Raw genomic sequence first — 17,391 nt, forward strand, 5'->3', positions numbered from 1 at the left:
CAATGTATTGTGATGTGGAATCAACGTGGAAAATACATTGGATTTGAAAAAAGTAATCAACCAGTACTGTTTTCATCTCATTTCAACCAGCATTGTAAACAGTGAAATTAGGTTATAACTTCAAATTAAATACATTGACTTAACCTTACTAACAGGTTGTTACATCAATCTAATTTCAACATAATCATCAGAACTATGTACACATTGAAATTGTTTTGAAAATCCCATGTAGAAATGTAGAACATATTTTTCATCCTGTGGGTGGTTGAAATTATGTTGAATTTCGTATTTGGTGACACATATTTTATTTGAACTTGTTTCAGTGTTGATAGTAAAATGGTATGTTTGATTCAACATCATGCCATCAACCTAAATAAAGAGGTATGTTTAAAAATGAAGCCACAGATTCCTGCCTGGACAGTGACTCCTACTGGTATATGAGGTGTAACACACTTCAGTGAGAATAGGTCTACCATCCGGACGCCTACCTGTATGTACCCTGCTTAGCTTTAGAATAAGCTGTGTTTGATTCAGCGGAACTATCATGTCAACACATTTAGATATTGGTCAGCCTCCATACTCATTTGCGTAGACTACCTAAATAACATTGAAGAGTTGAAGTAACTTCTGTAACTTTTCTTACACAAGCTAACTGTAGCTAGGTATACAATCATTCAGCCATGGTTGAATGGATCTTTGGAAGTTTAGAAATAGATACCATGTTGTGTTTATGTAGGCTACATTGACATCTGATTTGCCCAAAGAACACCATCATGAGGTCGAAGGAATTGTCTGTAGAGCTCCGAGACAGGATTGTGTCAAGGCACCGATTTGAGGAAGGGTACCAAGAAATTTCTGCAGCATTGAAGGTCCCCAAGAACACAGTGGCCTCCATCATTGTTAAATGGAAGAAGTTTGGAAACACCAAGACTCTTTCTAGAGCTGGCCACCTGGCCAAACTGAGCATTCGGGGGAGAAGGGCCTTGGTCAGGGAGGTGACCAAGAACCTGATGGTCACTCTGACAGAGCTCCAGAGTTCCTCTGTGGAGATGGGAGAAGCTTCCAGAAGGACAACCATCTCTGCAGCACTCCACCATCAGGCCTTTATGGTAGAGTGGCCAGACGGAAGCCACTCCTCAGTAAAGGCACATGACAGCCCACTTGGAGTTTGCCAAAAGGCACCTAAAGACTCCCAGACCATGAGAAACAAGATTCTCTGGTCTGATGAAACCAAGATTGAACTCTTTGGCCTGAATGCCAAGTGTCACGTCTGGAAGAAACCAGGCACCATCCCTATGGTGAAGCATGGTGGTGGCAGCATCATGCTGTGGGTATGTTTTTCAACGGCAGGGACTGGGAGACTAGTCAGGATAGAGGGAAAGATGAATGGAGCAAAGTTCAGAGAGATCCTTGATTAAAAACCTGCTCCAGAGTGCTCAGGACCTCAGACTGGGGCGAAGGTTCACCTTCCAACAGGACAACAACACTAAACACACAGCCAAGACAATGCAGGAGTGGCTTCAGGACAAGTCTCTGAATGTCCTTGAGTGGCCCAGCCAGAGCCCGTACTTGAACCCGATCGAACGTCTCTGGAGAGATCTGAAAATAGCTGTGCAGCAACACTCCCCGTCCAACCTAACAGAGCTTGAGAGGATCTGCAGAGAAGAATGGGAGAAACACCCCAAATACACGTGTGCCAAGCTTGTAGCATCATACCTAAGAAGACTCGAGGCTGTAATCGCTGCCGAAGGAGCTTCTACAAAGTACTGAGTAAAGGGTCTTAATACTTATTTCTGTTTTCTATTTTTCATACATTTGCAAAAAAATCTAAAAACCTGTTTTTGCTTTGTCATTATGGGGTTTTGTGTGTAGATTGATGAGGGAATAAAACAATTTAATACATTTTAGAATAAGGCAGTAACGTAACAAAATGTTGTCTGAATACTTTCCAAATGCACTGTATATACTTTCAAAGCAGAAGATATCTCCTTCAAATGTTGAGATTTGGTTGCCTTCACAATTCAATATGATTGATAAGGTTGTATTCACGTCTCAAAAAATGATGTAAAAGAATAAGACTAAATCAAAACGAACTTGAAATGCACTTCAAATAAATGTGATTTGATGTAGTTAGCCGAGATTAAATTTGAACTCAACCAACCATCCCTCATATACAAGACAATATGAACTCAGCAAAAAAATAAACGTCCTCTCACTGTCAACTGCGTTTATTTTCAGCAAACTTAACATAAATATTTGTATGAACATAACAAGATTCAACAACTGAGACAGAAACTGAACAAGTTCCACAGACATGTGACTAACAGAAATGGAATAATGTGTCCCTGAACACAGGGGGGTTCAAAATCAAAAGTAACAGTCAGAATCTGGTGTGGCCAACAGCTGCGTTAAGTACTGCAGTGCATCTCCTCCTCATGGACTGCACCAGATTTGCCAGTTCTTGCTGTGAGATGTTACCCCACTCTTCCACCAAGGCACCTGCAAGTTCCCGGACATTTCTGGGGGGAATGGCCCTAGCCCTCACCCTCCGATTCAACAGGCCCCAGACGTGCTCAATGGGATTGAGATCCGGGCTCTTCGCTGGCCATGGCAGAACAGTGACATTCCTGTCTTGCAGGAAATCACGCACAGAACGAGCAGTATGGCTGGTGGCATTGTCATGCTGGAGGGTCATGTCAGGATGAGCCTGCAGGAAGGGTACCACATGAGGGAGGAGGATGTCTTCCCTGTAACGCACAGCGTTGAGATTGCCTGCAATGACAACAAGCTCAGTCTGATGAGGCTGTGACACACCGCCCCAGACCATGACGGACCCTCCACCTCCAAATCGATCCCGCTCCAGAGTACAGGCCTCTGTGTAACGCTCATTCCTTTGACGATAAACGCAAATCCGACCATCACCCCTGGTGAGACAAACCCGTGACTCATCAGTGAAGAGCACTTTTTGCCAGTCCTATCTGGTCCAGTGACGGTGAGTTTGTGCCCATAGGCGGCGTTGTTGCCGGTAATGTCTGGTGAAGACCTGCCTTACAACAGGCCTACAAGCCTCTCAGTCCAGCCTCTCTCAGCCTATTGCGGACAGTCTGAGCACTGATGGAGGGATTGTGCATTCCTGGTGTAACTTGGGCAGTTGTTGTTGCCATCCTGTACCTGTCCCACAGGTGTGATGTTCAGATGTACCAATCCTGTGCAGGTGTTGTTACACGTGGTCTGCCACTGCGAGGATGATCAGCTGTCCGTCCTGTCTCCATGTAGTGCTGTCTTAGGCTTCTCACAGTTTGGACATTGCAATTTACTGCCCTGGCCACATCTGCACGTTCACGCAGATGAGCAGGGACCCTGGGCATCTTTCTTTTGGTGCTTTTCAGAGTCAGTGGAAAGGCCTCTTTAGTGTCCATAACTGTGACCTTTAATTGCCTACCGTCTGTAAGCGGTTAGTGTCTTAATGACCGTTCCACAGGTGCATGTTCATTAATTGTTTATGGTTCATTGAACAAGCTTGGGAAACAGTGTTTAAACAATTTACAATGAAGATCTGTGAAGTTATTTGGATTTTTATGAATTGTCTTTGAAAGACAGGGTCCTGAAAAAGGATCTTTCTTTTTTTGCTGAGTTTACAAAGGTAAAAGTTTATTATTAATATCATGAATTTGGCGACCGATTTATAGGGCTAATGGTATCTATTTTTAAACTTCCAAAGATCCATTCAACCATGGCTGAATGATTGTATACCTAGCTACAGTTAGAAATGATGGTGTCCTTTGTTGGGTAAACCAGATGTAGCCTACATAAACCCAAGCTCACTCCTAATTTACTTTCACATACAGCTTGTGTAAAAAAAGTTATTTCAACTATTCAATGCTATTTTTGGTAGTTTACGCAAATGAGTATGGAAGCTGATCAATGTCTAAATGTGTTGACATGATAGCTCAGCTGAAACGAATACTGCTTCTTTCCAAAGCTAAGTAGGATACATAGAGGTCAGAGTTTCCGTTAGAATATGCATTGGTTGCGTAACCTGATAAGGGCGTCCACCCACGGTTCTCAGAATTACAGAAATCACATTTAGTTTATGGTAATTTCTTGAACTGCATTGTTGGTTAAGGGCTTTTAAGTAAGCATTTCACGGTAAGGTTTACAGCTGTTGTATTCGGCGCATGTGACAAATAAACATTTATTTGAATTCATCTTAACAGAACAAGTAACTCGGGTGCAACGGCGTGCGTAATTATTTACTGAATTTCCAATGTGCAATTTCAAGTAATTTGAAGGCACATCCATAAGGCTAGGGGAACCTACAGTTGTTTCCCAAAAGTAAATTGAATTAAATTGCCAAAATTATATAGCCTAATTATCTTACTCCTGTCTATACAGAAAAAAAAGAAGAAAAAAATAGGCTACTACACCAGAAAGCATGATTTGGCAACAGAGGATCATTAGGGCCTTAAAAATAAAAATTGTTTTTAATCACATAGCCTACAGTCAGAAGGGCCAGCAAATCGCAAATAACCAAATAAATGATTGTTGAGTTGCGACAGTCAGCGAAAAGTAGAGCAACCCAGCCAGGCATAAATACAATATTAAAAAATACAATCGCGGAAAAATAGTTTGGAAATCAAATGGCTATTTGCTGTAAAGAAGACAATGAAAAGACTCCATCAGCCATATCCCCAGGTGAGTGCATTTTCACTGTCTTTATCATTGGGTCAGTGCCACTTTTGTTTGTTTTTGGACAATAATTTCCTCCTCCAGGTTAGATGGACGTCATATTGTATTTGTGTCTCCCCTTTTCATAGGCCTAATATATAGATCAGACCATAGCCGTGAGAAGTAGTTTGGGGGTGGGGATGCTGCGATTTTGTTTGCCATGTCTTTTTAGCTGAAGTGTTTATATTGGTCTGCTAATACAGGGCTAGTAAAGACCCAGTTCACTACCGTTGTGAAAAAAATGTAAACTAAATGTATTTGAGTGTTTACCAGTATTTGTTACTTGAGTCTGATAATTATCTGTACAAAAATACTTGCTTAATATATACTACTGTTCAGAAGTTTGGGTCACTTAGACATGTCCTTGTTTATGAAAAAAAAGCTAATTTTTTTGTCCATTAAAATAACATCAAATTGATCAGAAATACAGTGTAGACATTGTTTATGTTGTAAATTACTATTGTAGCTGGAAACGGCTGATGTTTAATTTAATATCTACATATGTGTACAGAGGCCCGTTATCTGTAACCATCACTCCTGTGTTCCAATGGCACATTGTGTTAGCTAATCCAAGCTTATCATTTTAAAAGGCTAATTGATCATAAGAAAACCCTTTTGCAATTATGTTAGCACAGCTGAAAACTGTTGTCTGATTAAAGAAGCATTAAAACTGGCCTTCTTTAGACTAGTTGAGTATCTGGAGCATCAGCATTTGTGGGTTTGATTACAGGCTCAAAATGGCCAGAAACAAAGACCTTTCTACTGAAACTCATCAGTCTAATCTTGTTCTGAGAAATGAAGGCTATTCCATGCGAGAAATTGCCAAGAAACTGAAGATCTCGTACAACGCTGTGTACTGCTTCCTTCACAGAACAGTGCAAACAGGCTCTAACCAGAATAGAAAGAGGAATGGGAGGCTCACGTGCACAACTGAGCAAGAGGACAAGTACATTAGAGTGTCTAGTTTGAGAAACAAGCGCCTCACAAGTCCTCAACTGGTAGCTTCATTAAATAGTACCCGCAAAACACCAGTCTCAAAGTCAACAGTGAAGAGGTGACTCCGGGATGCTGGCCTTCTCGGCAGAGTTGCAATGAAAAAGCCATATCCCAGACTGGCCAATAAAAATAAAAGATTAAGATGGGCAAAAGAACACAGACACTGGACAGAGATATGGCTTTTTCTTTGCAACTCTGTATTTTGGGTATATGTTGTGAAAATGTTAGATATTACTGCACTGTCGGAGCTAGAAGCACAAGCATTTCACTCCACCCGCAATAACATCTGCTAAACACGTTTGTGACCAATAAATTTGATTTGATTTTGATTTGAAAACAAGCTTAATAACTCAATGCATGAACACATTCCTACTGAATATGCATTCACCTGTATTGTGAATAGACCTAGGCTACATCTTTATTCACCAAGTTTATCAACAGAGATTTACTATTCAACTAAATGATAACCATTATGTTGTTGTATGGATAAAAACAATATCATATTGATTGTGTGATTGTATTATAATTGATTGTATAAATGGAGACAGGCTAGCTGAAACAAAATTATAAAATAAAAAATGTGACCAGATCATATGTGCTGGTGCAATCAGCTGAAAAAGTGAGAAAGAATTAGTCTAGAACCCTGATACAGTAGTTTCATAATATGACATGGCAAGAATAACATCGCAGATCAGCCTATTTCTCATAGCTAATTAGTGCTGAGATATTAGACAGGCTATTTTTACTGGCCCTGACCATCGTAGAGCCTGATTCATAGGGAAACCATTGGATCGTGCTTACGACTGCAACATTACCCTCAACTTTTCTCTACCGCTGTTTGACTTTTCCCATTGATGAGATTCTCCGAATCTTTCGCAACTCATTCAACTCAGATTGTTGTTATTGTTGTTTTATCCTTCTGGGGTTTACCGTCTATGTGACAGTAATGTATTGACCTATTACAAAGACTTCAGGATAGTGACACTTTTATATAGCCTAGTTATCACTGATTAAGCACTTACTGCTGCACTATTACCACTGACTCATGGGGGATAGGCAGGTATTAACAACATGTCAGCATTGACTTCCTCCTGAATGAACATCCTTTTTAGCAACATTTATAGTATCTCTCTTACCACCGCCTTTTCTCGCTTTCTCTCTTTCCATCTGAAGAGTTTCATTCCAAAACACTATATCCATTTTCAGAAATGATGGTAAATGAGCTTTTATTGTTGAAAGAACTGATGAAAGAGATTGGTATGCTTTTTCACAGTCTAATCATGGCATGGGTTTGTTCAATGAGACATGTATTTGTTTCAAGTCTATTACCTGATGGTTTCCTTTCAGAGAGACAAATAATCATGTTTATTTCAAAATGCTATATATCTGCCTCACTCTCAGAGAAATAAGTCGTTTTGAACAGTGAAATGTAAGAAATAATGGCATTTTTAATAAAGAACTGTACAAATGATACATTTGTGACATCAATATAAAGATAACATGTGGGGAAAAATTGTTCAATACAGTAATATGAGATCTGTATGTAAGACTTTTACATTTGACATTTTAGTCATTTAGCAGATGCTCTTATCCCCCCTCTCTCTGTCTACCTCTCCCTCTCTTCCCCTCTCCCTCTCTTTCTTGGCGTAGCCCGGTCGGAATGCGGCAGTGGCCTCTTGCAGACGGCAGCATCCAGGGAACCTAAAAAGGGAAGGAGTCTCACTCTGGGTTCCTGGCAGCAGTAAGAAGTAGCAGGCAGGCAGGCAGCAGGCTAAATTAGGCTGTCTCATTGACTTCCACTCCCCAGAGCCCTGTAGGCAGCCCTAAGGAAGGAAGGCCGTACCAGAGGCCCTTATTGCCTGCTGCGCTACTGTGTCTCTGAGAGTCCCTGAAGAACCTCAGTCCCTGTGAAGGAGCTAAGTGTAGGTCAGTTGTATCTGGATAGAGGAGTGTTGTACTTTTGAAAGGGTGTTTTTGGATTTTCTTGGGATGCCGATTGATAACGGATGTTCACAGACCTGACTAGAGCAAGGTAAACATGGTTGATAAGATTTTGAATGTAGATTTGATTTGACTTGTTGGTTGAATATGAACTAGAAGTCCTGTTTGTTGACACAAATCTTGTAGCTATAGCACTTTTAGAAAAATCTCTTTCTCTCTCTCTTTTTCTATTGCTCTCTCTGTCTCTCCATTGGTGGCAGGTGGGGATGTGCTGAGTGCTGCTCTCCTCTCAGTATTGACTTCAGAAGGCCAGTCTGTCTCCTGTCTCTACCACTGTGACAGATTGACGGACTTGGCACTGAAGGTCTGATATACAAATGCACTCAGAATCCTTCTGAACAGGAACTTGGGGTAAGTGAAACCTTGTGCCAGTGCACCTGATACTGTAGGGGGGAGGGGGGTGTATGGTGACCTAAGCTCCCCTTCTGTTTCTGTGCCCCTAAACAGAACCACTACCACACCCAACTTCCTGTTTCGAATTGTTTCACTCCTTATCTGTAATGCTGCAAACTGGTCACATGTCAGAGTGACTTCCTCTTTTCACACACACACACTGACTGCTGTGAGGGAGAGAGACAGAGAGACAGCGAGAGAGAGCGAGAGGGAGCAAGAGAGGGGGGAGAGAGGAAGAGAGAGGGGGGGAAGTGAGGGGTGATGGGTGAAAGAAAAAAGAGAAATATGGAGGACGGCAGGGTGATACAATTAAGCGTTACCATGTTTGGCAGCACATAATGTAAGCAAATGATGCAAATGAGATAAGGGCAGATTGCCATGGCAACCTGCTTGTCGGATCGGCCATGGTGTGATTCGGCCGCTCGCCAGGCAGAAGGCGCTGTTGGGAGAGAGGGAAAGAGAGAGAGGGGGAGGGAGGTAGAGTGAGACAGAGGGAGAGGGGGGAGGGAGGGAGGTGGAGTGACAGCAATAGAAAGAGGGAGGAGGGAGAGAAAGAGAGATAGGAGGGAGAGAGAGAGAGAGAGAAAACTATAGAGTTAGAAAGAGAGAAGAGAGATGGTGAGTTTAACCCACAATGCATTGTGGTACGTTGTGACTCGGTTAAAGTGTTGTCACTCAGCCCCAGTGTCACGTCAGCGTTCCACAGACATACAGGTAAGAAGGCACAGACACAGGGGACTTAAGGGCCACCTCTCTTTAGGATGAGGATAACCTCATAAACCTAGAAATATATTGGATTTAAGCTATTATATTTACTTTGATTTGACTTACTTTCATACTTTTCTTCATGTAAAACTATAATACATATTTGACAAATTAATTAACTGTTACACGCGACTTTCATACCATGCAGACAATACGATACACTTTAACTCTGGTACTTTTTGATTATATTGCGAACATTTTCTAAAGATAACATTTATAAGTGCCTCGTTCAGTTGCGACTTCATGCAGGACTTGTTTTATTTTAATGTATTTTGTTTTAAAAACTTTTGTTTTAACTTTACTACTGCAATAGCTGTCAGCATCTCCACTCTTCCTTTTATGTGAGTGTTTATGAGTGTGAATGATTGAGGTTGAGATGGTGACATTTTGAAATTGTTTGCAACTATTTCTCTGCAACCTGCCTGAATCTAATAGCACACTGCACAGCCAACTGAAATATCTCTTTACACAGGGTGTTTCCATTCACTTTCATATAATCTCCCTAGATAAGGCCGAAGTTACGAGATATGCTACTGCATACACAGTGTGGAGTCAGCTAGGGACACTATGCCCTCTGTTTCCTAAGTCTGTGACCGTTAGAATCGCACCTGCTTCTCCTATCTGCGTCATAGTTGAGAGAGAGCCATAGAAAATGGCGCGCTGAGGGACGCCTTTATCTTCATACACCAGCAAGGCAGTTATTGCTGTAAGATGAATGATATGCTTTTTTTTATGTATTCTTTGAGAATGTTTCTTAAATTCTTTGAGAATGTTTTTAAATGGTTTCCACTAGGTTAGCAATTGAAGTTTGAGTTATTATAATTGTTTTACTCCCAAGTTTTTGTCTTGTAGTTTGACTTCATCAGTCTCTTTACATTTACCATTGATTAACTTTGTTGACAAGCAAGCCAAATCACTCAAGGCTGCATTCAAAAGGGTTATTACCACACAGAACGAATGAGTAACTATTTTAGTCTCAGCAGTTATATCTCATCTCCATTCTGCTGTCTCATAACCTCACAACGACAAAATGTTGTGAAATGGCTGACGTTGAATGCTCTCTGAGCTTCCAGCCTGTCAGCGATGCTGCGTGCCATGCTATATATTTTTGGGTGATGCTCTGTAATGGTGGTGTAATGCGTGTGTGTGTGTGTGTGTGTGTGTGTGTGTGTGTGTGTGTGTGTGTGTGTGTGTGTGTGTGTGTGTGTGTGTGTGCGTGTGTGTGTGATAGATGGGCCATCAGGGCTTATAAAGGGTCTGGGACATTTCAGCGAGTTCACATCAGCGAGCCAGTGTAATTTACAGAAGGCTGGGAAATAGCAGGGCGCTGAGCAGAGCAGAGAGGGAGACACTTAACGTTTTCACCACAGGAGGAAGAGGGAGAGGGAGAGAGAGAAAGAAAAAAGAAAGAGAGAGAGAAATAAAGAAAGAAAAAGAGAACGAGAGAGAGAGGTGTCATTAAATGTTTTGGCCTGCTGTCTCTCGTACAGAAAGGGGGAAAGAGGGAAAGACAGAGAGTAGTTGTGGATAAGATGAAATTACATTCGATTTGAAAAATGCATAAACCAGTACTGCTTTTTCATCTAATTTCAAACAGCATTGTAAACATTGAAATGAGGGTAAAACTTCAAGTTAAATACATTGACTTAACCTGATTAACATGTTGTTACATCAATCAAATTTCAACATGAGAACTATGTATACGTTGGAACTGCGTAGAAAATGCCATGTAGAAACATAAACAATCTTTTTCATCCTATATTCAGTGCCTTCAGAAAGTATTCATACCCCTTAACCTTTTCCACATTTTCTTGTGTTACAGCCTGAATTGAAAATAGATTCAATGTAGATTTTGTGTAACTGGCCTGCACGCAATAACCCATAATGTCAAAGTGGAATTATGTTTTTTGAATTTATTTTATTTACAAATGAATAAAAAATGTAAAGCTGAAATGTCTTGTCAACAAGTATTAAACCCCTTTCTTTTGACAAGCCTAAATAAGTTCAGTAATGCAATGTTGCATAACAAGTCACATAATAAGTTGCATGGACTCACTCTGTGTGCAATAGTAGTGTTTAACATTATTTTTTTTATGACTACCTCATCTCTGTACCCCACACACACAATTATCTGTAAGGTCCGTCAGTCTAGCGGTGAATTTCAAACACAGATTCAACCACAAAGACCAGGGAGGCTTTCCAATGCCTCACAAAGAAGGTCACCTACAGTATTGGTCGATTTTAAAACATACATTGTATTTATACACAGTACCAGTTAAAGTTTGGACACACCTACTCATTCAAAGGATTTTCTTTGATTTTATTATTTTCTACATTGTAGAATAATAGTGAAGACATCAAACTATGAAATAACACAAATGGAATCATGTAGTAACCAAAAAAGTGTTAAACAAATCAAAATATATTTTAGATTTTAGATTCTTCAAAGTAGCCACCCTTTGCCTTGATGACAGCTTTGCACACTCTTGTCTTTATCCACAATCTAAATGTGTTTATTCAACTTTCTTGTTGTTTTTCTGTTTGATGGAAACAGTATGAGAGTTTTAACTACATTCCAACTGTAGTCAATTGTTTTATGTATTTGCTTTTTCATGTTTTGAATGTTGTATTGTAGTAACCCTCAAGGACTATTTCATCATGCAGAATTTTTATACTTAAAAATATGTAACTTTGTGCAGTATCTATAATCGAAATGTGTTTATCCAACTTTCTTGTTGTTTTTCTGTTTGACTTTGTATGGGCATTTATTTGACTTAAATTATGGTTGATACACAACAACAATAAATACTTCATAATAAGATAATACATAAGTGCATTATCACTTATCTACCTACAACATATTTGGCTGGACAGCAAATAAACTTTAAACACAATTTTTTCCCAGTTTCAATGTTTGCGTAGTAACTTAAGTTACTGCTTGATTGCCTTGGTTTTTACTGACATTTTATAGTTACTGCACTTTTAACACTCCATTTTCTCTGAAACAGAACATAATTGAACCAGGACAATTCATCACAAGATAAAACACATAATACAAAGCCTGATTTCAGTCTTAACTAAATTTTGACCAAAAGTCTAGTTACTATATTTTGCCTTTGTAGGGCAGCATAGTCTACACACGTTTTATGCATGTCGTTTGTTGTTATTGTCGGCCACTAAAGGTGGTGTGCACTACAGTCAGAGGCTCCGTGTGTAACAACTCGAAGTGGGAGATCTCTAATCAATGCAAAATGGAATTAAAATTCCGTAATTACGTCAGCTAAATGAGAAGGAGAAGGCTACAATGAGCAACCAACAGGCAGGCTGTTGTTTAAACTGAATAGGGTTGTTGTAACATTAGACAAGGACGGAGAGCACAGCAGAATAGCCTCAACTACCCTAGCTAGCTAGCTAGCATTGGCGGATGTGGTTGATTGAGACGCAGCCCATGCAACAAAAAAAAAACATATCTCTAGCTTAAACAGACAGTTTGATATTGGAATGCTAATGCCATTTCCAAGGGGGTGCGGACATCGACTCTAGGGGTTTTAAATGTAGAGAAATATCCTCTGTGGTTATGACATAGAGAAGGGATTGAGGACTGAGAGAAAATGTCCGCAATCAAAATAGAGAAATGGAGAGAGAGAAAGAGAAATGGAGTGAGTACAAAGTACTGACGCGATGCATCAATCACCCTGCTCCTCCATTACAGGTCAAAGCATACTATTCCTCCAATCTGGGTCAGAGTGACCTGGCCTGCATTGACCAGTAGGCTTTCAACGGACCCATATGGGGCCCCAGTTCCTCATCTAGAGCAGATAATTATATCAAAGCTAATTACAAGCAGCCATTTTGACTCAAACGTGAATGGATCTGTTTCCATGTGTTGTGTGTGATTGGTTACCATGTGTGTGAGCAGTAATGGGGAAAACTGATGTCCATCAAAGTTAAAACTTTGTGCGGTTGGAACTACCCAGCACTAGCTCAGAGAACGCTCTCAAGTCTCTCATTTCAGTCCGAAATTACAAACTTTTGGCACAGAGTCTGTGCTAGGAGCTAGTATGCAGCCTTCTCTCGCTCTTTGTTGAGAGAGAGAATTGAAAAAGGAAGCTAGATCAAGAGAAGAGAAGGAAATCAAGAATGAGGGAGAAAGAAAGAACAAGATAGTGCTTTGAAGTGTTTGCGGAGTTGAACCCAGTTAGTCCTCTAGCTGGAGCTGTCAGAGATTGTCACCCTGGGTTTAGGCCAAGCCGTGTAAATTAGAGGTGACTTATCACCAGCGCTGGTTAGACTGGCCTACAACGCTCAGCGCCGATCTGCTGCTAACAGGCAAAGCTCATCACATCATCCAGGGAGAGAAAGGGAGAGCGAGGGATGAGGGGTAGGGGGACAGAGTAAGAGAAAGAGAGACGGAGAGATGGGGAGCAGAGTGAGTGAGAGGAGACAGGAGTCACAGAGGAGGGGGACAGAGAGAAAGCGAGAGAGGGGGCTGAGAGAAGAGAGCGATGTAGCGTGCTGGGAAACCTGTAGTGCACAGGTGCACTGCGATTTAAATGAGTGACATTTCACTGAGATACTGTAGGTGATGAAATGATGGATGCTTGGTTCAACTGGATGCTTGGTTCAACTGTTTTCAGAACTAAGCATTTCACCATAGATGTTCAAGTGAAGCCTATGTAAAGGGAAGCCGGTTGCACCAGTCACGTGCAACATCTCCACTGACCTCACATACTCTCCATCCATGGGCATAAAATTAGCCTTGGACCCAGCCCTGTGGCTGTGGCTTCCCTTCCTCTCTCCCTGGCCTCTCTCCCTGGCCTCTCTCCCTGCCTTGACCAGTAAACTATGCGTTAGCTTTGGGTTGGTTGCTGGGAGCTGTGTGATGGTTTCTCATGGTTGTTAAAGTCATGCATTTGAGCTGATGGTTTCTCCAGGTCAGGCTTTCTCTCTCTCTTTCTCTCTCTTTCTCTCTCTTGTATTGTGCCCCTGGGCTGTGGCCTTTCTAGTTGGTATACTGTATCTGTGTGCTCTGTGTTGGTTTCTTTGGTTGGTAAAATATTGTATTATTAAATATTAAAGAATTAAACATCTCACTAAAAGCTTCAGTCATACAAAGGTTATACTTAAACCCGAACCGATGCTCCAGTAGATTAGAAAGAATGGCTTACCCTTTGATCAAAATTGCCTTTTTGCCTTTATCCAGATTACAAGTTCTGATTTTCGGTTAATTGAAAATGAATCCTTGTTCAAAGTATCACCTTTTCTAAAACAACTCACACAAAGCTGGTTACAATGTCAATGTCATCCTCCTGAAAAGCCAGAACAAATATTAAAACAAATTTGGAAAGCCATAATCAATTAACAATATAATAATACTAAGAGCAAAAATATTCATCTTTCATTTACAATATATGGATATTATGAGATTAGAAAGGTTCAGAATTAATGTAATACATCACAGCACAGTTACAAATATTTACAGAGTGTTTACAGAGTGTTCGGAAAGTATTCCGACCCTTTCAGTTTTTCCACATTTTGTTACGTTACAGCCCTATTTGAAAATGTATTGAATAAAAAAATGTCCTCATCAAAAACAGGATTGTGTAGAGGCACAGATCTGGGGATACAAAAAAAGTCTGCAGCATTGAAGGTCCCCAAGAACACAGTGGCCTCCATCATTCTTAAGTGGATGAAGTTTGGAACCACCAAGTCTCTTCCTAGAGCTGGCCTCCCGGCCAAACTGAGCAATCGGGGGAGAAGGGCGTTGGTCAGGGAGGTGACCAAGAACCCGATGGTCACGCTGACAGAGCTCCAGAGTTCCTCTGTGGAGGTGGGAGAAGATTTCAGAAGGACAACCATCTCTGCAGCACTCCACCAATCAGGCCTTTATGGTAGAGTGGCCAGCCACTTCTCAGTAAAAGGCAAATGACAGCCTGCTTGGCGTTTGCCAAAAGGCACCTAAAAGAGTCTCAGACCATGAAAAACAAGATTTTCTGGTCTGATGAAACCAAAATGAACTCTTTGGCCTGAATGCCAAGCGTCACGTCTGGAAGAAACCTGGCACCATCCCTTGAAGCATGGTGGTGGCAGCATCATGCTGTGGGAATGTTTTTCAGTGACAGGGACTTGGGAGACTAGTCAGTATCAAGGGAAAGAATGAATGGAACGAAGTACAGAGAGATCCTTGATGAAAACCTGCCCCAGAGCTCTCAGGACCTCAGACTGCGGCAAAGGTTCACCTTCCAACAGGACAACGAACCTAAGCAAGCACAAGGCCAAGAGACACAGGAGTGGCTTCGGGAAAAGTCTCTAAATGTCCTTGAGGGGTCCACCCAGAGCCAGGACTTGAACCCGATCAAACATATCTGGAGAGCTGAAAATAGCTGTGAAGCGACGCTCCCCATTCAACCTGACAGAGCTTGAGAGGATGAGAGGATCTGCTGGGAAAATTGGAGAAACTACCCAAATACAGGTGTGCCAAGCTTGTAGCATCATACCCAAGAAGTCTCAAGGCTGTAATCGCTGACAAAGGTGCTTCTACAATGTACAGAGTAAAGTGTCTGAATACTTATGTAAATGTCATATTTCCATTTTTTTTTATTATACATTTTCTTTAAATTGTAAAAACCTGTTTTTGCATTGTCATTATGGGGTATTGGAAGTAGATTTATGAAGAAAAACATCTATTTAATCAATTTTAGAATGATGCTGTAAAGTAACAAAATGTGGAGTCAAGGGGTCTGAATACTTTCCGAATGCACTGTAAGAGAGAGTAGTCTACGGAGATATTTGGGATGGGCTACGGAGATAGGTGGTGTGGGATTAAAAGCTTATGATCTGTTATAGTTAGGACCGGAAACACCATATACCGGATATGTCTGAGTACCATGTAATGTGTAATATCAAACTATATTGTAATACTGTGTATAAAAGTTCAATGTGAATAATGTATATGTAACAAAATAGCTGTAAAAAAGAACAATAATGTAAAACCAAGTTACTTTTGTGCTCCGAAGAGATGGGCCAATATTAATAAAAATAAAGAAAAAATATAGCTGCTAGCAGCAATGAATGGGGTTCACAGAAAACAAAGCAAGTACTCTATCATGTAGGACCTATCTTACTTTATGTGTAATCAGTGAAGGCATTAGCATGTTGATTTAAATCTCAGTTGGTACACTACACTTTATCGTTCCAAAATACTTTAAAACACTCTCACAGCTGTAATGAGCTGACTGTGCAAGCGGTGAGACTTCTGGTTTCTCATTTTACAGAATAAAATATAAACTTTTTACTACGTTCAGACTACATAATAGGGCAACAATAAATGAGTATACAGATATACTAATCATGGAGGAGGTAATGACGTGGCAAGTGGCACCGTGGTAGGCACAGTTTGTCCAATGAATTAATCGTAAAATTAAGGATTAGCTGATAACTGCCAAACAAACATTCTGGATAACATAGAGAACCTCAAACGCATTGGTATGCTCGAACAACAATCATACACATCAAAGCCACCAAGATCAATCTTTTCCTCAAGCAAAACTGAAGAAAAGGATCCGCCGATTAAACATCTGAATATAACAATAGAAGATGAGGTTTTTAAACAATGTTCGCAGAAGATAAGATATTGCTGGAAAGCATAAAGGAACAGCTGAAGAAGCTGGATCTTTTGCCTGGGCTATTGGAGGAGGTTGAGGCCCGCAAGTCAGGAATAGATTACAGCAATAAAATGAAGAAGAAATACGAGCTGAAAATAAATGATTGAAAAAACAATACCACAATGGAAGCAGAATTACGTGATCTGACGTGCAGAAGAATGAAGAGTAATATTATCATAATGGGAGTAAAGGAGGATGAAAATGAAAACTATCTGGCAACTGAGGATAAAGTGGTTTTCATGAAACGTCATCTCAAGATGACAACCGAACAGGAAGATACAATCGATTTTTAGCAGCAAAGGGGAGAGAAATCTCCATCCAGTTGTAGCTAGGCTAACTCACTACAAAAGGAAGGTTGCCTTGCTACAACGGGGTAGGGATCTGAAGAACAATTTCCCCATGAAATACCCCACTTTCAAAAGGCTCCAAGCAGAGAAGCAGAATGTTTGTCTAGTGGTCGATAAGTTGTATGTGAACAACCAATTGTGCAAGGACTTGAAGGTTACAACGTGGCTGTGGGTGAACTACTGCTACTGCTGACGTAGTCCCCGATACACAACATTGCAAAACACTACACATTACAATCCTATATTCGTTAAAAAAAATGTCATGCATGATGGACTCATCTTTTTTACTCATGCATATGGAACCTTGGACTATGTGGACTTATAATTGGGTTTAGATTCATGGAAAAGCGAAAATGGGTGATGGTAGGCGGAGTCTTTTTTTCTTTAGAGCAGGGGTTCCCAAACTGTGGGGTGCGCGCGGTGATCCCCACCTCAAAAAATATACAAAAATAAAATAAAAAACAACTCAGTCCGGCTTTCAACTTACTCTTGAAAGT

General features: G+C 40.7%; 1 protein-coding gene across 2 annotated transcripts in view; it reads left to right on the plus strand.

The window, feature by feature from the left end:
- Positions 1-7,448: 7,448 nt before the first annotated feature.
- mbnl1 (muscleblind-like splicing regulator 1) overlaps positions 7,449-17,391 on the plus strand; it is a 93,587-nt gene continuing 83,644 nt past the window's right edge. The window contains exons 1-2 of one of the 2 annotated variants that reach the window (XM_029724843.1): positions 7,449-7,756; positions 7,926-8,076. The gene's annotated coding sequence lies outside the window, so the exon portion shown is untranslated. Of the gene's footprint in view, positions 7,757-7,925; positions 8,077-8,695; positions 8,833-17,391 lie in introns of those variants that run through there. The other variant, XM_029724845.1, reaches the window with a different exon arrangement.

The sequence above is a fragment of the Salmo trutta genome, chromosome 31 (genome assembly GCF_901001165.1).
Source record: "Salmo trutta chromosome 31, fSalTru1.1, whole genome shotgun sequence".
In the NCBI taxonomy this organism is placed as follows: Eukaryota; Metazoa; Chordata; class Actinopteri; order Salmoniformes; family Salmonidae; genus Salmo; species Salmo trutta.